Source organism: Oratosquilla oratoria, unplaced genomic scaffold (assembly GCF_046742065.1).
Source record: "Oratosquilla oratoria isolate Oo_2021 unplaced genomic scaffold, ASM4674206v1 SCAFFOLD146, whole genome shotgun sequence".
Taxonomy (NCBI): domain Eukaryota; kingdom Metazoa; phylum Arthropoda; class Malacostraca; order Stomatopoda; family Squillidae; genus Oratosquilla; species Oratosquilla oratoria.
This window is the reverse complement of record NW_027467502.1, coordinates 168,881-175,000: the sequence shown is the minus strand read 5'-3', so window position 1 is coordinate 175,000 and position 6,120 is coordinate 168,881.

Genomic DNA, 6,120 nt, shown 5'->3' with positions numbered 1-6,120 from the left:
GGTCGGTAAGGGTGTCAGTGAAGTCTCCTTAAAGCATTCGCTAACCACCACTAGTGTTTGGTTAGTGGCCTACAAGGGCGCTGAGGAACCCCAGTTGTGTGTGTGTAACCCTGTGGAAATCCCAGGGGCTGAGGAACCCCGGAAGAGGGGTTCCTGAGCAGTCACTACAGGGACCGGAGGAGTTGTCGGGCCCTGCTGGCGGTCTGGTCGAAGTCATAATACATGAGGTTGATGTTGTCACAGAAGGGAAAAACCGGAGGACCATTCAACGTCCTTGGCTGGATGGATTATGACCACAAGTCTTAGAGAGAGAGAGAGAGAGAGAGAGAGAGAGAGAGAGAGAGAGAGAGAGAGAGAGAGAGAGAGAGAGAGAGAGAGAGAGAGAGAGGAAAATAAGTGAGGAAATAGACCAAAAAGAAAGAAAAAAAAATGCGACACTTGCGGTAACCTTCCAACAGGCTCTGACATGTCTGGCAACCACACTTCGGAAACTTCGAACTGAAGAAGAAGAAAGAGGAGTTGCGGCAGGGGTTGTCTTGAGCGTTCGAAGAATTAATAAGTGTGTTTCCAGCCCCCGGCCTCAAGAAATGTGGTCCATCGGGAGACTGCAATGCCAGAAGGAGTTCCCGGGTTTCCGACCGTAATTCCGGAGGACAGGAATGCCAAAAGACGTCCTTATGTGTGGCCTAGCAGCGTAAGGCTAACATACACAAAGGTACATACAAACATAATCATATTTACATGCAGACATACATACATACATATGTGCATGCACATACCAGAAGGCTTAATCCCCCATACAGAGAGGTAGCCTAACCAAGGCGCACACACACACCCTTCACCCATACCAACACCCACCCCACATCCATTTGTATCTTAGCTTTTAGTGGATGAAGTGTCACCTCTACGGACTGCAAACTGCCTGCATGAAAAACAATGCAGCAAGACACAGCACCTTCACACCAGGGCCCGACAGCCGGGGCTGGTTTACCCACACAGCTTCATTTACATGGCAACCCTCCCCCCTCGTCCACAGAAGCAGTCACAGAGCCGTCAAAAAGAAATCTTCCTTGGCCTTTCTCACCCATTCATAACCACTCTCCATTCATACCTATCTCTTCCCCTCTCCTTTCCCTGCTCGGCAGACATGCCCCTTGTACCCACGGCCTTATTTCACCCTATCCATCTCATTGTCGGTCTTCCCCTCAAGTCCATTCCATCCACCTCCGCCTTCTACACTCATTTTGTTAGTCTTTCCTCATTCTTTCCATATACCCTAGCCATCTCCGTATTCTTTGGTCAACCCTATCTACCAGCCGTCTTTCCTCCCCCGCTCTCTGCCTCACCTCTTCATTTCTCTCTCTATACATCTTCGGAATCCCCACCACACTCCTTAAATATTTCACCTTAAACACATTTTGATTCTTGTCTAAAAACCCACCATCCCGTTTCCAGTCACTGAGTGACCCCTGTTATGGCAAAGCCCTGTCTTTTTTTTTTTTTTTTTTTTTTTTTTTTTTACTAGGCCGATGTTGGGTCGCCTCCCCGCCTAGCCAGGACATTCGGAAACCGGTTCGGCAAGCACGCAGTGGGCCCGGGGAATCGAAAACATGGCCACCTGCTTATGAGTTAAAGAACTGTATTTGCTGGACTACCCGACTCATCCTTGAAATCCAAGTCTCTGCCCCATCCAGTGTCGTGGGAACATAAGAACATAAGAATGAAGGAGACTGCAAGAGACCATAAGGCCTACACTAGGCAGCTCTGTATCCATCACCACCATGGTGGGAAGAGTCGCCTTCCATTTGTACAGACTTCTCTTGGCGTTTCCCCCAGATACCTGCATGCCTTCTGCCACTTACGAGATCTTCGGCAGAGCGCTTAGAATCTTCGAAGTCTTCTGCTTGGCAGGCCCTCTTCGACAAAGGATTTTGGAGTCTGCCGCTCACGAGGTGGTTTCCTTCGTCAAAGAATCTTGGGAGTTCGCCGCTGACGAAGTCTACTTCGGCACATTTTTTTTACATTTATTGATCAAAAGAAGTACATCTTGTTTGGGTCTCTACCCATTACTCCTAGAAGGCATACGAGTATGCCTTTTACAATAAAAGTTACATGTACATGTGTTTAATTGGTTAGAATTATGTCAATATTTGTAGCGCTGCACGGTCCTGGTCGGTCTCCACGGTCTAGCCGACGTGGTTAGTGTCCTATGTGTCCGTCGCGTCCCATCCGGTCCAGTCCAAGGCATCATGCGCAGTTACCTAAGTGAGAAAGGAGAAGGTATTAGTCCTTTGGCTTGAATTGTTGTGGTGAGCTATAAGTCAATATTTCAAGCGAGTACAGTTAAGAACCCATCCGTATCCTCTGGGGCTGGCACTTGAAGGAGACTTCCCAGCCGACGTGGTTGGTATCCTTTGCACTCGTCGCGTGTCATCCGGTCGGTTCAGGGCATCCTGCGCAGTTACCTAGGTGAAAAAAAGCATTAGTCCTTGGCTTAAGTTGTGATATGTCATAAGTCAAAAATCAGCAAGAGAGTACAGTCAAACAGAATCCATCCGTATCATCTGGGGGGCGGCACTTGAAGGAGGCGTCCCAGCTGATACGAGTTAAGTGACATTGTCAGTCGACGGATGAGTCCCCCGGCCGAGGTCCTGGGGCCCGCACGCAGAAATCTGGTCGCTGGGCAAAGGGCCACATAATGATCTAGCCCGTTTGCGCCGGCCTCTCCACAGTGGATGCAGGCCTCCGGCTGTCCCGTCACTACTTGGGCAAAGCGTCCGAGACGTTGAAAGTGTGCTGTTAGATCGCGTAGGCAAAGAGCAACTGGATGAATGAGGCACCAAACCCAAGAGGTTACATGTTGGGAACATCTTGCTAGGGTTTCTCTCGCGTAATGTATAAGTGCATATACAGACATTTATATGTATGTATGTATAGGTCACCAGAAGAAAAAAACCTAGTGAACGAAAGGTTTATCCATTTACACACACACACACACACACACACGCACACGCACACATCCCCTGAAAGAACTTAAAACTGACCGAGGGAAAAAAGATTATGCAGATCTCATAGTCTACACTGGTGGGTCACAACGCGTAGATCTTAATGAACTCCCCCAGTGGACCAGAGTCTCGCAGTGTGATCCACAGGCGTAAACCTGGTAAGAGTTATTGAATGCAACACGACTATTTGAGTCAAATTCAGTCTCCTGAGGTTAATGAACAGCAGTGTATAAGTATAGGGGAACTTGAGAGAACACAATAAGATTAGAATAAAATTAGATTATATATATATATATATATATATATATATATATATATATATATGTATATATATATGTATGTATATATATATATATATATATATATATATATATATATATATATATATATATATATATGCAGAAATCACTTGAGCGCGTGACCGAGCGCTTTCGTATATAGAATAGACGAAAGCGCTCGGTCTCCTTTCTGTTATTTTCCTATTGTTTTTTTCTGCACACACACACACACACACACACACACACACACACACACACACACACACACACACACACACACACACACACACACACACACACACACACACACACACACACACACACACACACACACACACACACACACACACACACATATATATATATATATATATATATATATGACATACTTTTCTTTACTTTTCAAATGCATGAAAATTATATAGAAATTGATGGCCATACCGTATTGAATATAATCCTTGTCATCTTTTGTATTTATATGCATATATAGATTTGTCCATTTTAATGTAATCTGGCGTTAGAAACCAGAACGAAATTAGAATTGAGAACCACAGGAATTGGTAGGGAAAGTTGCAGCATCAATCACCCTCAACCGCAAGCCTCAATTCTGAAGCGGCAAATCACGGAGTCACATTTTTTTTTTCTCATGGAAGATGATTATATACAGATACAAAGCTTACTTTTAGATACGGTTACGCTAGTCAACGGAATGGTTGGATTGTAACAGATTACATTGAATTTAGTTCAAGGGTGGAGTGTGAAGCTACAGTTACGCTCCAAACTTGGACGAAATCTAATTGAATCTTTGGAATCCAACCATTCCGTTGACTAGTGTAACTGTACCTTTAGACAAAATAACATGATAAAGAATACTGCCAATGTCACTGAACTAATAACAATGTAGGAATTTTGTCTAATATAAAACCAAAGGATTTTATTCAGCTGAGGGCTAGCCCAACGACGCCCAAGTAACTTGTGTCGATTTGTTGTCTTATGGCTCCTGCTGGCCTGCAACTAAAAGCTTCTTTTAGCCCAAGTGAAAATGCTCCAGCCTCGCGAGGCTTATTCGAAAAGTCCGAAATTTCTTTCCAAAGAACAAAAGATGGTTTTTCGTGATCGTTTTCCTTGTGGTTTGCCCAATTATATCATCTTATTATGAAGCCTAATCATAAAGCCCAAAAAACTTGCACATCAAGACTTCAATGTCTTTTTTCGCACCGAGTCTGTCCATTTACTAAGCCCATTCAAAAAAGCCCATAAACAATCTTCAAAGCCTATAAGGTCTGTGTAATGACCTTTTGACATCAACTTTGGCTCGTACGTCGGAAGCCTGTTGGAAAAAGCCCATGATTGTCTCCTCGAGGACCGTATGGTCTCTTCAATGACCTTTTGGCCCTTTTTCTTAGACCGTTTAAAAAAGCCCGTAAGTTCTTCAATGTCCATAAAGGTCTTGACAAAGACTTGTCGGGTGCCCGGGCCATGGCGTGGTCTTGAAGGGACTTTGAGTCTTTGTCCGCAAGAGTTCGGGGGAGCGCCAGTCACTGCATGGCTTGCCAAGCCATTCTTCGAAGGGACGTTCTTCGGTGGCGTCTTATCCCCAGGAGGGACAGCTTTCTTCTGAGCCCAAAAGTATAAATCTTCTTCCCCCAACTTCCTTCCTCTTCCGCGGGGCAAGACCACTCCTGGGCACAAGCTTCCTCACGACACAGATTGATAGTGTAACAAAGAATGACAGTAGAATAGTAGTAGTAGTATACGTATCATTATATATGTATGAATTATTATTATTATTATTATTATTATTATTATTATTATTATTATTATTATTATTATTATTATTATTATTATTATTATTATTATTATTATTATTATTATTATTATTATTATTATTATTATTATTATTATTATTATTACACTGATATACAAATTTTAAAAACTTGCGGATATCTTGGTATCCAACACTTGTTCAATGACATGTGAAACATGCTGATTCAGGATATGAAAACCATTTGTCTCTGTCACCCACCGTTTATTTGATATACGCCTTCAACCATTTATATTTCACTAGACCAATTTATTCTTACATGAGTAATAATGAACATGGCATCAGCTAAGTAAATAGTGAAATTGAGGTGCATGGCACTTGTATTATACAGTAATATCTAGTTCAACATATAATATACACATGCAATCCATACACACTGAAATACTTTTATTAATCTAAGGTGCGTTTGGTTTGAATTTCTTGGTCGTAGACTTGCGTTTGTGCTGAGCAATTGGTATGTCACGCTGAAGTGACCAGCAGTAGTCGGCCAACATTGCTACACTCCATCGACCTTGATACCGTGACTCCATCACCGAGATGTCCTGGTGAAAACGTTCACCGTCTTCGTCACTAACTGAACCTAGGTGTTCGGGGAAAAAGTCAAGATGTGAGTCGAGCAGATGAACACCATACCAGATATCTATAGCTTGTTTATCAGTGTAATTATTATTATTATTATTATTATTATTATTATTATTATTATTATTATTATTATTATTATTATTATTATTATTATTATTATTATTATTATTATTATTATTATTATTATCATCATTATTAGTATTGTTATTGTTGTTGTTGTTGTTGTCATTGGTATTATTACTATCACACACAAGTGGACAAGATACAGGGATGACCCGTCATCCAGGAGGTGCCAAGATAAGAGGGAGGGAAGAGGGTAGGGGGGAGTGGAGTATGTAGTGGATGGAATGGGTGGGAGTGGTTTCTATGCCTTTGTCTTTTGGCTACCTCCCATGTAACTGTACCTATATATGCATATATAGATTTGTCA